Here is a 17,060-nt window from a genome sequence, read left to right as displayed (position 1 = left end):
CCTGTAAGGACACACATAGTCTGAGAGTGAAGAGATAGCAAAAGATATTCCATTCAAATTGAAACAAAAAGAGCAGGAATAGCTATACTTACATTAGGTGAAAAAAAACTTTAAATCAAAAATTGTAAAAAGAGACAGAGAAGGTCATTCCGTAATAATCAACAAGTCAATCCACCAAAATAATATAAAAATTATAAATATATATTCACCTAACATTAGAGCACCAAAGTATATCAAGCAAATATTAATAAATGTGAAGGGAAAAAATAGACTGAGATATAATAATAGTAGGGGGCTTCAACACCACACTTTCAGCAATGGACACATCATCCAGACAGAAAATCAATTTTTAAAAACCCTCAAAATTAAACATGTTAGACCAAATGGACCAATAGACATTTACAGAACATTCTGTTCAACAGCTATAGAATACACATTCTTCTCAAGTGCATATGGAGCTTTCTCTGTGATAGATGATGTGTTAGGCCATAAAACAAGTCTTAACAAATGTAAGAATATTGAAATCACATCAAGTATCCTTTCTGACCAAAATGGTAGAAAACTAGAAATCAATAATTTCTACGAACTTCAGAAAATTTACAAAATACATAAAAGTTAAGCATCCTGCTCTTGAACAACCAATGGGCTAATCAAGAAATTAAATCAAAATTTTAAAAGTGTCTTGAGACAAAGGAAAATAAAACACAACATACCAAAACTTATAAGAACTGCAGCAACAGCAGTTCAAGAAGGAAGTTTCTAGCAATAAACGCTTACATCAAAAAAGAAGAAAAATGCAAATGAGTAATCTAATGTTGCATCTCAAAAAACTAGAAAGATAAGAGCAAAATAACTCCAAAATTAGTAGAAGAAAGGAAATAATAAGGATCAGAGCAGATAAATGAAATTCAGACTAATAAAAAATCCAAAAGATCAATGAAACAAATGGTTGTTTTTTTAAAAAAGATAAACAAAATTGACAAGCCTTTATCTAGATTGACTAAGCCTTTATCTAGATTGACTAAGAGAAAAAGAGAGAAGAGTCAAATAAAACAAAAAATGAAAAGGGAGTTATTACAACTGATACCACAGAAATACAAAGGATCATAAGAAACTATTATGAATAACCAACATGTTAGTGAACAAATTATTTGACACATGCAACCTACCAAGATTAAATTATAAATAGAAAATTCAAACAGATCAATAAATGAGCAAGGAGTTTGAATCAGTAATAAAATGTCTCCCATTAAAGCAAATGACCAAATGGCTTGATAGCTAATTTCTAAATTTTGCCAATTCATACCTAAATTATAAATCCATTTAAAGAAAAACTTATGCTAATTCTTCTAAAATTCTTCTCAAAAAATTTAAGAAGGAATACTCTAAACTTAACTTTATGAGATTAGCATTACCTTGATATCAAAGCCAGGAAAGGACATTACATAAAAAGAAAACTACAGAAAAAATATCACTAATGAACATAGATGCACAAATCCTCAACAAAATACTAGTAAACCAAATTCAACAGCACATTAGAAAAATCATTCGCCATGATCAAGTGAGATTTATCTCAGGGATGTATGAATGGTCCAACCTATGCCGATTAATAAACATGATACATCACATTAACAGAATGAAGAAAAAAAAACATGATTATTTCAAGAGATGTAGGAAAAGCATTTGACAAACTTTAACATCATCTCATGAAAAAAAGCTCTCAACAAATTAGGTATAAAAGAAATGTGCCTTGACACAATAAAGACGATACATTGGCAATCTCACAGCTAATGTAATATTTAATGGGGAAAATTGAAAGCTTGTCCTCTAAGATCAGGAATAAGATAAGGATGCCTACTCTCGCCACTTCTATTCAACATTATACTGAAAGTCCTAGCCTGAACAATTAAGCAAGATAAAAAATAAAAGGCATCCAAATTGTAAAGGAATAAATTGTCCCAGTTTTCAGGGATCTTATATATAGAAAACCCTAAACACTCCATGAAAAAACTATGAGAACTAATAAATGAATTCAGTCAAGTTCGGGGATACAAAGTCAATATATCAGTAGAAGTTCTATACACTAACTTCAAACTATCTGAAAAAGAAATCAAGAAAACACTAATTCTATTTGCAATATGTAAAAAAGATAAAATTCTTAAGAATAAATTTGACCAAGGAGGTGAAACATTTCTATACTAAAATCTATAAACGAGAAGACTTGAGAAAAGAAATGGAAAAAGACTCAAATAAATGAAAAGATACCTCATGCTTATGGATTGAAGAATTAATATTGTTTAAGTTTCCATACTACCCACAGAGTTCTACAGATTCAATGCAATCCCTATGAAAATATCAAAGACATTCATTATAGAAAGATAACAATTCTAAAATTCATATGGAACCACAAAAGACCCTGAATAGCCAAAGGAGTCTTCTTTTGTATTTTTTAATTGATATATCATAGTTATGCATAGTTTGGGGGTACATGTGACATTTTTATACATGTGTACAATGTATAATAAAATCAGGGTAATTAGGATAGCCATCACCTCAAACATTTATCTTTTTTGTGTTGGGAATGTTAAAATTCTTCTCTTTTAAACTATATAATAAATTATTATTAACTATACTTTCCGTACTATACCATTGAGCCCTGAAATTGATTCCTTCTATCTGACAGTATTTTCATGCCTGTTAACCAACTTCACTTAATTCCCTCCTTTCCCCTTCTCTCCTCAGACTCTGGTAGCCACTATTCTACTCTCTACCTCCAGGAGGCCATGGTGTTTAGCTCCCACATATGAATGAGAACATGTGATATTTGTCTTTCTGTGCCTGGTTTATTTCACTTAACATAATATCCTCCAGGTTTATCTATTTTCCTTCTTTTTAAACACTGATTATTGTTCCATTGTGTATATATACCACATTTTCTTTCTTTATCCGGTAATCCCTTGATGGACACTCCAGTTGATTCCATATCTTGGCTATTGTGAATAGTGCTGCAATAAACATAGGAATGCATGTATCTCTTCAGCACACTGATTTAATTTTCTCTGGATATATACCAGTAGTGGAATTGCTGGATCGTATGATACCTCTGTATTTAGTTTTTTCAGAAAACCCCATACTGTTTTCTATAATGTACCACTTTATGTTTCCACCAACGGTCTATGAGCATTCTTCTTTCTCCACATCCTCATCAGCTTTTGTTATTTTTTCGTTTTTTGATAATTGCTATTCTAACTGGGGTGAGGTGGTATCTCATTATAATGGTGATTTGCACACCTCTTATGGTTAGTGATATTGAGGATATTTTCGTATGCCTTTTGGCCATTTGTATGTCTTCTTTTGAGAAATGTCTATTCAGGTCTTTTGCTCATTTTAAAAATCAGATTATTTGTTTTTTGGCCATTGGGTTGAGTTCCCTATATATTCTGGTTATTAATTCCCCGCTGAATGAAGAGTTTGCAAATATTTTCTTCCGTCTGTAGGTTGTCCCTTTACTTTAATTGTTGCCTTTGTTGGGCAGAAGCTTGTTAGCTTGATATAATTCCATTTGCCTATTTTTGCTTTTGTTGTCTATGTTTTTGAGGTCTTACCCCAAAAATCTTTGCCTGGACCAATGTCCTGCTACACTCTCCAATATTTTATTCTATTAGATTCATAGTTTTGGGTCCTATATTTACATGTTTAATCAATTTTGAGTTGATTTGATTGATTTTTGTACACAGTGAAAGATGAAAATCTAGTTTTATTCTTCTTCATATGGATATCCAGTTTTCCCAGAAGCATTTATTAAAGAGACTTCCTTCCCCAATGTATGTTCTTGGCGCCTTTATTGAAAATGAGTTGGCTATAAATGCATAGACTTATTTCTGGGTCCTCTATTCTGTTTCATTGGCCTATGTGTCTCTTTTTATGCCAATATCATGCTGTTTGGGTTGCTATACCTTTATAGTGTAATTTGAAATCAGGTGGTGTGATGCCTCCAGTATTGTTCTTTTTGCTCAGCATTGCTTTGTCTTTATGAGGTCTTCAGTGGTTCCATACAAATGTTATGATTGTTTTTTCTATTCTGTAAGAAATATCATTGATATTTTGACAGAAATTGCATTGAATCTGTGTATTTCTTTGGGTGTATAGAAATATACCCAAATACATTTTAACAATATTAGCAATATTAATTCTTCTAATCAATGACATTCTAACAATATTAATTTTTCTAATCCATGAGTGTGGAATATGTTTCCATTTTTGTGTCCTTTTCAATTTTTTTCCTCAGTATTTTATAGCTTTCCTTGTATAGATCTTTTACTTTGGTTAAATTGATTCCTAGGTTGTTGTTTTATGTAGCTATTGCGATGGAATTGCTTTCTTGATTTCCTTTTCAGATTGAGCACTTAACTTACAGAGATGCTCCTAATTTTTGTATTTTGATTTTGTATTGTACAATTTTACTAAATTTATCAGTTCTAAGATCATTTTTGGTGCAGTCTTTATGTTTTGTCTAAATATAAGATCATGTCAATTGCAAACAAAAATAATTTGACTTATTAATTTTCTATTTGGATGCCCTTTTTCTCTTGCCTAATTGGTCTGGTTAGGATTTCCAGTACTATGTTGAATACAAGTGTGAAAGTGGGCATCTTTGACTTGTTCCAGATCTTAGTCAAAAGGCTTTCAACTTTTCCCCATTCAGTATGATATTAGCTGTGGGCTTGTCATATATGGTCTTTATTATGTTGAGGTATATTCCTCCTATACGCAGTTTGTTGAGGGTTTTTTTTTTTTATCATGAAGCAATGTTGACTTTTACTGAATGTTTTTTCAGCATCTATTGAAATGATCATATGGTTTTGTCCCTGATATCTTTGATGTGATGTATCATGTTTACTGATTTGCATGAATTGAACCATCCTTACATCTGTGAGATGAATCTCACTTGATCATGACAAATGATCTTTTTAATGTGTTGTTGAATTCTGTTTGCTAGTACTTTTTTGAGAATTTTTGCATCCGTGTTCATCAGATATATTGGCTGGTAATTTTTTTTATTACGACTTTGTGTGGTTTTGGTATCAGGATAATGCCAGCCTTGTAGAATTAGTTTGGAGGCATCCTCTCTTCTTCCATTTCTTGAAATACTTTGAGTAGAATGGCTTTAGTTCTTTAAGTATTTGGTAGAATTCAGCAATGACTCCATCAGGTCCTGTACCTTTCTTTGATGGGAGATTTTATTTCTGATTCAATCTTATTACTCATAATTGGTCTGTTCAAGTTTTCTATTTCCTCATGGTACAATGTTGGTGAGTTGTATGTATCCAGGAATTTATTCATTTCTTCTAGGCTTTCCAACTTTTTGGTGGATAGTTGTTCATAAATAGTCTCTAACGATCCTTTCTATTTCTGTGTTATCCATTGTAATGCCTCCTTTTTCATTTTTGGTCTTATTTAATCTTCTCTCCTTTTCTCTTAATATAGCAAAATTTGTCGATTTTTTTATTCTTTCAAAAAGCTAACTTTTTATTTTGTTGATCCTTTGCACAGTTTTTTAGTTGCAGTTTGATTTATTCTCTAATCTTTATTATTTCTTTTATTCTAATGATTTTATTACTTTTCTAGTTCCTTGAGATGAATCATTAGGTTATTTATTTGGAGTCCTTCTATTTTGTTGGTGTAGGTGTTTATTGCTATAAAATTCCCACTTAGGGCCAGGAGCACTGGCTCACACCTGTAATCCCAGCACTTTGGGAGGCCAAGGTGGATGGATCACAAGGTCAGAAGTTTAAGACCAGCCTGGCCAATACGGTGAAATCCCGTCTCTACTAAAAATGCAAAAAATTAGCCAGGTGTGGTGGCATATGCCTGTAGTTCCAGCTACTTGGGAGGCTGAGGAAGGAGAATCGCTTGAACCCAGGAGGCAGAGGTTGCAGTGAGCCACAATTGCACCACTGCACTCCAGCCTGGGCGACAGAGTGAGACTCTGTCTCAAAAAAAAAAAAAAAAAAAAAAAAAAAATTCCCACTTAGTACTGTTTTTACTGTATCCCATAGGTTCTAGTATGTTGTGTTTCCATTTTCATTTGTTTCAAGAAATATTTTAATTTCTTTCTTAATTTCTTCATTGATTCTTGGGTCACTGAGGAGCATGTTGGCCAAAGCAATCTTGAGTGAAAGAACAAAACTGGAGGACCCACACTACCTGATTTTAAAATAGAGAACAAAACTACAGTAACCAATACAGCATGGTACTGGCATAAAAAGATACACAGACCAGTGGAAGAGAATAGAAAGCTTAGGAATGAATTCATGCATTTATGGTCAAGCAATTTTTGGCAAGGTGCCAGGAACACAAAATAGGGAAAAGACAGTTTCCCAATAAGTGGTGTTGGGAAAACTGGATATCCACATGCAGAAGAATAAAATTAGACCCTCATTTCAAACCATATACAAAAATCAACTCAAATGGGTTAAAGATGTAAATGTAATGAACTACTAAAAGAAAACATAGGTGAAAAGCTCTGATATGATTAGGCTTTGTGTCTCCACTCAAATCTCATCTTGAATTATAATTCCCATAATCTCCACATGTCAAAGGAGAGATCAGATGGAGGTAATTGGATCATGGGGATGGTTTCCCCAATGGTGTTCTCATGATACTGAGTGAGCTCTCATGAGATCTGATGGTTTTATAAAGGGCTCCTCTCCCTTCACTTGCCACTTCTCCTTCCTGCCGCCTTATGAAGAAGGTGCCTTGCTTCCCCCCTTTACCTTCTGCCACGATTGTAAGTTTCTTGAGGCCTCCCCAGCCATGCTGAACTGTGAGTTAGTTAAACTTCTTTCCTCTGTAAAGTACTCAGTCTTGGGAAGTTTTTTATAGCAGTATGAAAACGGACTAATACAATCTCCATGACAGTGATCCAGGAAATATTTTTATTGAATATTACCTCAGGCAACATAACTAAAAATAGCCAAACGGGAATTCATCAAACTAAAAAGTTTCTATACAACAAAGCAAACAATCAACAGACTAAAGATAAAACCTACAGAATGAGAGAAAAAAATTGCAAACTATACATCTGATAAAAAATTAATACCTGTATTTAAAACATAAGGAATTTTAAAAGTTCAATAACAATAAGTCACCCAATTAAAAATGGACAAAAATCCTGAATTGACATTTCTCAAAGACAGACATACAAATGGCCAACTGGTATATGAAAAATTGCTTAACATCATGAATCATATTAAGCTAATAATAATGGTCTTAGTCTTATGTGGGATCTAAAAAAGTTGATCTTATAAAAGTAGAGAGCAGAATGGTGGTTGCCAGACACTAGGGTGGTTAGGGGTGGAGAAGTTTGAGGAGATGTGGCTCAAAAGACACAAAATTAGAGTTATATAGGAGAAATAAGTTCAAAAGCTCTATTGTACAACATGGTTATTATAGTTAATAACAATGTATTGTATTGTTGAAATTTGCTAAAATAGTATATTACTATATAATAGATAGTATACCATAAAAATGGTAACTATGTTAGGTAATACATATTTTAATTAGTGAGATTCAATTATTTTACAATGTATATATCCTTCAAAACATCATGTTGTACACAATAAATGCATACAATTTATCTGTCCATTTAAAACAAATAAGTAAATTTGAAAAAATAGAAGAAAACAAATTGAATTTAAAACTGGGTAAAAAATCTGAACAGACATCTCACCAAAAAAATATACTCAGATAACAAATAAGGATAAGACAAGACACTGATATGATTTGACTGTGTCTCCACCCAAGCCTTATCTTGAATTGTAGCTCCCATAATTCCCGTGTGCTGTGGGAGGGACATGGTGGGAGATAATTGAATCATGGGGGTGGTTTCCCTCATACTGTGCTCAGGGTAGTGAATAAATCTCACAAGATCTGATGGTTTTGTAAGGGGTTTCCCCTTTTGCTTGGCTCTCATTCCCTCTTGCCTGCTGCCATGTAAGAGGTGTCTATTACCTTCTGCCATGACTGTGAGGGCTCCCCACCCATGTGGAACTTTGAGTCCATTAAACCTCTTTTTCTTTATAAGTTACCCAGTCTCTGGATACCTGAGTTCAGGAGTTTGAGACCAGCCTGGCCAACATGGCGAAACCCTGTCTCTACTAAAACATACAAAAATTAGCTGGGCGTGGTGGCACATATCTGTAATCCCAGCTACTCAAGAGGCTGAGGCTGGAGAATCACTTGAACCCAGGAGGCGGAGGTTGCAGTGAGCCGAGATTACGCCACTGCACTCCAGCTTTGGTGATAGTGCGAGATTCCATCTCAAAAATAAATAAATAAATAATAAAAAATCAAAAAGATAAAAATGACCCAGTCTCAGGTATGTCTTTATTAGTGTGAAAATGGACTAATGCAGATGGTTAACATCATATTTCATTAGGGAATTGCAAATTAAAACAACAATGAAATATCTCTCCCCACTTAATATAGTGACTAATATCCAAAACACTAACACCACCAAATCCTGAGAAGGATGTGGAGCACCAAGAACTCTTATCCACTGCTGGTGGGAATGCAAAATGGTACAACCTCTTTGAAAGATAGTTTGGCACCTTCTCACAAAGCTAAATATATTCTTACCACATAATCTGACAATTGCACCCCTAGATCTTTACCCAAGTGAACTGAAAACCTATATCCACACAAAAATTTGCACAAGAATGCTTATATTAGCTTTATTCATAATTGTCCCAAACTGGCAGCAACTAAGACATCCTTCAACACCTGAATGAATAAGCAAACTGTGGTACATCTATGCACCATAGATGGAATATTATTTTGTGCCACAAAGAGAAGAAGGAATCTTAAATGTATATTGTCATGTAATCCTAGCACTTTGGAAGGCTGAGAGGAGTGGATCACTGGAGCCCAGGAGTTTGAGACCAGCCTGAGCAACATGGGGAAACCATGTCTCTACCAAAAAAAATAAATAAATACAAAAATTAGCCTGGCATTGAAGGTGCACACTTCTCAGCTACTCAGAAGGCTGAGGTAGGAGGATGGCTTGGGTCAGGCATGCAGAGGTTGCAGTGAACCAGCTGAGATTGTGCCACTGCACTCCAGCCTGAGCAAGAGCCAGACTCTGTGTCAAAAAACAAAAACCAAACAAACAAAAAAACAAAGGCAGTCAGTCTGAAAAAGCTACATAGTGTATGACTCTAACTACATGGCATTCTGGAAAAGGCAAAACTATGGAGAGAGTAAAAAGACCAGTGGTGGCCAGGAAATGGGGTTGTGAGTAGCGAGCACAGAGGATTTTTTAGGGTGGTGGAATTACAGGCATTCCTTATTTTGTTGCACTTTGCTTTATTGCATTTTGTAGATACCGTGCTTTTTACAAATTGAAGGTTTGTGGTAACCCTGCCTCAAGCAAGTCTACAGGTGCCATTTTCCAACAGCATGCTCACTTCATGTCTCTGTGTTACATTTTGGTAATTCTCATAATATTTTAAACTTTTTCATTATTAGTATATGTGTTACGGTGATCTGTAATAAGTGATATTTGATGTTACTATTGTAATTGTCTTGGGATGCCATAGACCATCCAACCACAAAACCATAAACTTAATTGATAAATGTTTTGTGTGATCTGACTGCTCCACCAATAAGCCCTTCTGCCATCTCACTCCTTCTCCTGGGGTCTCTGACAGATGACAGTATTGGAATTAGGCCAATTAATAACTCTACAATGCCCTTAAGTGTTCAAATGAAAGGATAAGCTGCATATCTCTATTTAAAATCAAAGCTAGAAATAAGCTTAGTGAGGAAGGCATATCAAAAGCCGACACAGGCTGAAAGCTAGGCCTCTTGCACCAATTAGCCACGTTGTGAATGAAATAAAAAGTTCTTGAAAAAATTTAGAGTGCTACTGCACTGAGCACACCAATGATTAAAAAAAACAAACAAAACAGCCTTATTGCTGATATAGAGAAAATTTAATAGTTGGAATGGAAGTACAAACCATCCACAGCATTCCCTTAAGTTAAAGCCCAATCCAGAGCAACGACCTAACTCTCATCAATTCTATGAAGGCTGAAAGTGGTAAGGAGTTGCAGAAGAAAAGTTGGAAGCTAGCAGAGATTAGTTCATGAGGTTTAGGAAAAGAAGCCATCTTCAAAACCACAAAAGCACAATGTGAAGCAGCAAGTGCTGAATGTAGAAGCTCCAACAAGTTATTCAGATCTAGATAAGAGCATTGATGAAGGTGGCTACACTAAACAACAGATTTTTGTTGTAGATGAAACAGCCTTCTCTTGGAAGCAGATGTCATCTAAGACTTCTATAGCTAGAGAGAAAAAGTCAAAACCTGGTTTCAAAGCTTCAAATGACAGGCTGACTCTCTTCTTAGGGGCTAACGCTGCAGGTGACTTTAAGTTGAAGCCAATTTCCCATTCTGAAAATCCTGGGACCCTTAGGAATTATGCTAAATCTACTCTGCCTGTGCTCTATAAAGGCAATAACAAAGTTTGGATAACAGCACATCTGTTTACAGCATGGTTTACTGAATTTTGAAGCCGCCCACTATTGAAACCTGCTTCTCAGAAAAAAGATTCTTGAGATTTCTTTTTTATCTTTGCTCATTCATAATGCACCTGATCATCCAAGACCTCTGATGGAGATGTACAAGGAAATTGATGGGTTTTTCATATCTGCTGACATAACCTCCATTCTTCAGCCTGTGGATTAAGAAAAAATTTGACTTGTAAGTCTCATTATTTAATAATTTTGTAAGCTATAGCTGCCATAGATAGTGCTTTCTCTGATAGATCTGGGCAAAGGAAATTGAAAACCTTCTGGAAAGGAGTCACCATTCTAGATGCTATTAAGAACATTCATGATTCATGAGGGAAAGTCAAAATGTCAACATTAACGGGAGTTTGGAAGAACTTGATTCCAACCCTCACGAATGACCTTGAGGGGTTCAAGACTTCAGTGGAGGAAGTAACTGCAGATGTGGTGGAAACAGCAAGAGAAGTAGAATTCGAAGTGATGCCTTGAAGATGGGACTGAATGTGGCTGCAATATCATGATAAAACTTGAACAAATCAGGAGATGCCTCCTATAAATGAGCGAAGGAAGTTGTTTCTTGAGATAGAATTTACTCCTGGAGAAAGTGCTGTGAGAAATGTTGAAATTACAACAAAAGATTTAAAATATACATAAACTTAGTTGATAAAGCAGTAGCAGGGTTTAAGATGATTTTGAAAGAAGTTCTGCTGTGGCTAAAATGCTATCAAACAGCATCACATGCCACAGAGAAATCTTTCATGAAAGAAAGAGTCCATCAATGCAGCAAATCTCATGGATATATTATTTTAAGAAATTGCCACAGCCACCCCAACCTTCAGCAAGAAATTGCCACAGCCACCCCAGCCACCATCCTGATTGGTGGGCAGCCATTAACATCCAGGTGGGACTCTCCACCAGCAAAAAGACTATCATTCGCTAAAGGCTCAAATGATTGTTAACGTTTTTTAGCAATTAAGTATTTTTAAGTTTTGCACATTTTTAGACATAATGCTATTTCACACTTAATAGACCACAGTATCATGTAAATGTAATATTTATATGTGCTAAGAAACCAAAACATTTTTTGTGACTTGCTTTATTGAGATATTAACTTTATTTCAGTGGCCTGAAACCAAACCCTACTGAACATGCCTTGATATGCCTCTATTCTGTCTGACACCGTAATGTTAGATACAGAACTTTATGCATTTGCAAAATTCACAAAACTGTATAACACAAAAAGTGAACATTAATGTAAACTATGGATATTCATTAGTAATAATAAATATCAGTTTATCTGTTGTAACAAATGTACCACACCAATGCAAGATGTTAATAATAGGGGAAACTGGGGGAAAGGGGGAAAGGAAAGCATTATAGGAACTCTCTATCCTTTCTGTTCAACTTTTCTATAAACTTAAAACTGCTTTAAATATGAAGTCTATCAACTTTTTATTTCTAAAAATATTTTATCAAATTACAATTATATTAGTAAATAAAGTGGAAAGTCTCCTGGTCGGATTGATTTGGTAAAATTATAAAATTAAGTAGTGAATATTCTACAGAGAGAATACCATGTAAAATCTAATGCTAATTGAACAGATTAACCCTTTTCCATGCCCCCACTACCCCGCCGTGACCCATGCACAGAGTCCATATTGTTGAGTTAAGGCTTAATGAAGACAATTAGGAAAGAAGATTTCACAAACAGTGGGGGAGAGAGATTGTTTCAGTAACCTGTTAAGGTAAAATAACAACTGAAAAGTCATTTTTTTAAATGTTTGATAGTTGTGTTAGTCCATTTGCTTTGCTATAAAGGAATACCTGAAACTGGGTAATTTATAAAGAAGAGTTTTATTTTGGCTCACAGTTCTGCAGGCTGTATAAGCATGGCACCAACATTTGCTTGGCTTCTGGTAAGGCCTCAGGAACCTTACAATCAGGTGGAAAGCAAAGGAGGAGCAGGTGCATCACATGGTGAGAGGGAGCAACATGAGAGAGGGAAGAGGTGCCAGGCTCTTTAAACAACAATATCTTGCCTGAGCTCATACAGCGAGAACTGCCTCATTACCACGAGGATGGCACAAAGCCATTCATGAGGGTTCCATCCCCATGACCCAAACACCCCCACCAGGCCCCACCTCCAACAATGGGGATTTGGGTGGGGAAAAACATCTAAACCATATCACTAGCTAACTGATGCCTTTCATCCAATTGAATCTGTACTCTTTGTAAGTCATTGACACAAAGTCATACATAAGTATGTACTCATATTCTTATAAATCATTTGCAGATACCTTAACATTTTAGCTATCCTATCTGAGTAAAATAACTAATAAGTGGAGTCAGATCCAAAGAGAGGAAGTGGGATTCTGGGGATGTGGGGTTGGAAGAACACTATTGATTGATGTAATATTGGTCAGAGGGCCCTACTGAGAAGTCATCAATGGTTAAATTTCAGCCTTGGAGGCATATTGAGTAGTGGACCTCAAGGGGTCAGCCCTGCACCTGGTGTTGTTTAATGTTTTCACAAATGACTCCAATGATGGCCTTCAGATTGTGTTTCTTAAGCTGGCTCATATTCTGGTAAAAATAATAATTCATAACCCACATGATATAGTGGAGAAACAGAGATGCTTAAACAGATTGCTATACAGAGGGAAAGTGTAAGGAAAATTTATTTTAGAAAACAGATTCCCTGCACATACATGCAGTGGTCCTGCACAAAATCTTTACCCAGGCCTTGCCCTCATTTGTTTGGCTGACTTGTTTCTAGGAGAGCCTGAGCAGGTTTTCTATTCTCCTGAGTGAAACCATCAGACTTTTCTTGAGGGATTGACCCTCTAGTGAAAAGCATGGAGTGGACTGGGCCAGGGAAAGATCCTCAAATAATCCTTACATGTAAGTTGGCAAAATCTTTAGCCTCTACCTTATTGTTAGCTATGAATAGCAGGGATGCAGGTACCTCAAGAGACCAGCTGAGATAAAGAAAGTTCATAATGCCCACAATTAGTTTGATGACACAAGTGAAAATCTTATAAATTATGATATTGAATTGATTAGCCTATAAATATATACTTTTTATGGTTTAAAACATTATGTATAGTTTTTTTTACTATACTGCATTACATAGTGTAATATATATTACACTATACTTATTAATAGGATAATAATAAGTGCTATGGGAATTCAGAAAATTTAAAAAATAACTATTATGAATTAAGAAGGACAAAGAAGGCCCCACTGTACAGCTGAACTTTGAAAGAAAGGAAGTACTTGGATAAAACAAGATAGGAAAATTTTCTAAGAAAACGGTAATAAAAATTACACTCTAAAATAGGATTTCTCAAGCTCAACACTTTTAACAACTGGGGCCAGATAATCATTTGTTGTTAAAACCTGTCCTGTGCTTTGTAGGATATTTAGTAACATCGCTGGTCTCTACCACTACATGTATTGGTGTTCTCTTTGCTACAACAACCTAAAATGTATCAGATAGTGCAAATGTTCAGGGAAGTGGGGGTGGAGGGGGAGAGAAAGTGGGGAGGGAGGAAATCACCCCCTACTGAGAACCATTGCTTTAAAGGAGAAATAGTTGACATCCAAAACTTCATTTTCTCAATGAGAAAGTTAAATTACAGTAAGATTAAGTAATTTGGTCAAAGCAAGCAAGATACAGATTCAAGAGTAGAACCCAGGTCTTCTGGCTCCCAGTCCAAACTCTTTTATAACTTAATTCTGCTGCTTTGAGTTCTGGAGACCTGGACAAAGTCAAGGAGAGCAGGTTTGGAACAGTCTGTTTCCAGTAACACCAGGCTCATGGATTATCTTTGAACATACTGTGCATGATAAAAGCGGTAGTTCTCAGTAGGGGGTGATTTCCTCCCTCCCTGCTTTCTCTCCACCTCCACCCCCACTTCCCTGAACATTTGCACTGACTGATACATTTTAGGTTGTTACAGCCAGGAGAACACTAATACATGCAGTGGTAGAGACCAGAGATGTTGCCAAACATCCTACAAAGCACAGGACAGGTTTTAACAAATGATTATCTAGCCTAGATCCCTCAGGAGGCAAGCAGATGATATGTTCTGAATCTCTCAGGACAGAGTGCTTACTACTTCAAGGATAAGAGCAGGATAGCAAGAGGAAGAAGTAGAAGTTTGTGAAGGCAGTGAATCCCCAAAGCTGAAAGTAATTTCTAATTCACTGCTGAGATTTCAGGATATCCACAGTAGATCAACTGATGCTTCAGGGTAAGCAGACCCAATCACCTTGCAATTAAGGTGATAGAGGCCTCCATTTGTTATATAGTCCTAAACATAGGAAATAGAGTTTTCGTAAGTTAATCTGACCCACACCTCAGAAAAAGTGTGTGAACTCTGAAAGCACAGCAATAAAAGAAAAAAATGAACAGGTTAACTTTTGTCAAAATTTTTAAAATTTGTATTTCAAAAGACACTATCAAGAGAGTGAAAAAATAACCCACAGAAAGTGGGAGAATATTTGCACATATCTGATAAGGGATTCGTATCTAGAACATATATAAAACTCTTCCATCTCAAAAGGACACATAAGTCAATTAAAAATGGTCAAAGCATCTGAATTAGCATTTATTCAGAGAATATACAAATGACCAAAAGCATATGAAAAAATTCTCCACACCATTAATCATTAGGGAAAAGCAAATCAAAATCACAATAAGATTTTATTAGTGCATTAATAAGATTAATTAGTGCATCACACTAATTAAAATGGCTATAATCAAAAGGACAGACAATAACAAGTATTGACAAGAATGCAGAGAAACTAGAGCCCTCAAATACTTATCTCAGGAATCTAAGATGGTGCAGCTACTTTAGAGAACATTTTGGCTCTTTCTTAAAGAGTCAAATATGAATTTATCACACCACCTAACAATTTCACTCTTAGGAATCTACTCAAAATAAATGAAAATATGTCCACACAAAACCTTGTACACAAGTATTCATAGCAGTATTATTCACGATAGCCAAAAAATGGAAATGACCCAAATGCCCATCAACTGACAAATAAACAAAATTGTGTTATATACATATAATGAAATTTTATCAGCAATAAAAAAGGAAAGTACTGACAGATATTACAAGCTGGATAACCCTCAAAAACATTATACTAACTGAAGCACACACATAGAAGAACACATATTGTATAATTCCTTATATAAAGTGTCCAAAAAAAACAAATAATAAGAGAAACTAAGTAGATTAGTGGTTGCCTAGGACTGGGAGGAAAAAATGGGAAATAACTGTAATTAGGTACAAGATGTCTTTTTTTAGAGAAATATAAATATTCCAAAATTATATTATGATAGTTATACAACTCTGAAAGTATACTAAAGTCTACTAAATTGGACAATTGAAATGGATGAAGTTACGGTATATAGATCATATCTGAATAAAGCAATTTAGAAAATACCTCCTTCAAGATAAGTGAAACAGCAAGACATAAACCGGGAGGAAAGAGTTGTGATATATACGTCTGACAGGACTTGTACTGCACCCCCCACAAAAGTGAATGAAATCTAAATCTTTGAATTTAAAAAGAGTAAGATAAAAGAAGATGACATTCCCAAGAGAACATTTCTTGGTGTGCATCATTCATATGACACAATAGATATTAAGTAGAGATTATAATATTTAAATTAAATGACATGTAGCAACCTAGAAAGTTTTGGTAAGAATCCTTTCTTACAGTGAATATACTTGCAGAACAATCTTTACTCCAAATCAGCTAGTTCCCAGTAACAGTGTCCCAAAAGCAACAACAACAAAAAAGTGTGGCTGAAGTTTGAATAGCAAAACATTGTGTCAAAAGATTGAGTAAGGAAAAAAATAGCATAACTTAGTGTGGTTAGAGAAGAAGGTCTTTAAACAGAAGTGATAGCCTGGCAATTTCTTTGCAAATGCAGAGCATGAAAGATAAGGGGAACACAATAAGCTGCTGTAGGTAGATAATAGCAAAAGGAAAGAAGGTTCACTGCCCTATTCAAAAGCCCACAGTGGGCCTCCGGTTGATGGTGAGGCATTCAAGGGCTTCCTTAATATGGCCATCATTCCAGTTTTCACGATGCCGTACGACTGCCACCCCACCCTCTGGGCGCTCTGTACCCCTGTTCTCCATACCTTATGTATTTTCTCCACCTCAACCAAACACCCTTATTTTCCAGTGTGTAATGTCCTCTCCCAATCATCACCTGTTGAAATCCTAGGCAATTTTCCAAGCTCCCTTCTTCCATGAAGCTTTCCTTCGATCTCCTTACTGGAAATAAGTCTCTGTTCTCTCCTCCCACAGCACTTCATCTTTTTCTCCTAGCATTTATCCCATCTCAGTGTTACAGCTCTCTGTATAACTGTCTTCTCTTCCTTCAGTATTATAAACTCCTTCAGGTAAGCAGCTCTGCTTACTCATCTCATACTCCTGCCTACTAAGAGCCCAGAAAACCTTCAGCT

At 35.5% G+C, this 17,060-nt stretch overlaps 1 long non-coding RNA gene across 1 annotated transcript in view; it reads left to right on the top strand.

Annotated features, from left to right (window-relative positions):
* Window positions 1-17,060, top strand: part of LOC129011710 (uncharacterized) — a 55,102-nt gene that overhangs the window by 32,970 nt on the left and 5,072 nt on the right. The gene's annotated exons all lie outside the window — the stretch shown is intronic.

This window comes from Pongo pygmaeus, chromosome 14 (genome assembly GCF_028885625.2).
Source record: "Pongo pygmaeus isolate AG05252 chromosome 14, NHGRI_mPonPyg2-v2.0_pri, whole genome shotgun sequence".
NCBI lineage: Eukaryota > Metazoa > Chordata > Mammalia > Primates > Hominidae > Pongo > Pongo pygmaeus.
This window is presented reverse-complemented; position numbering and strand designations above follow the sequence as displayed.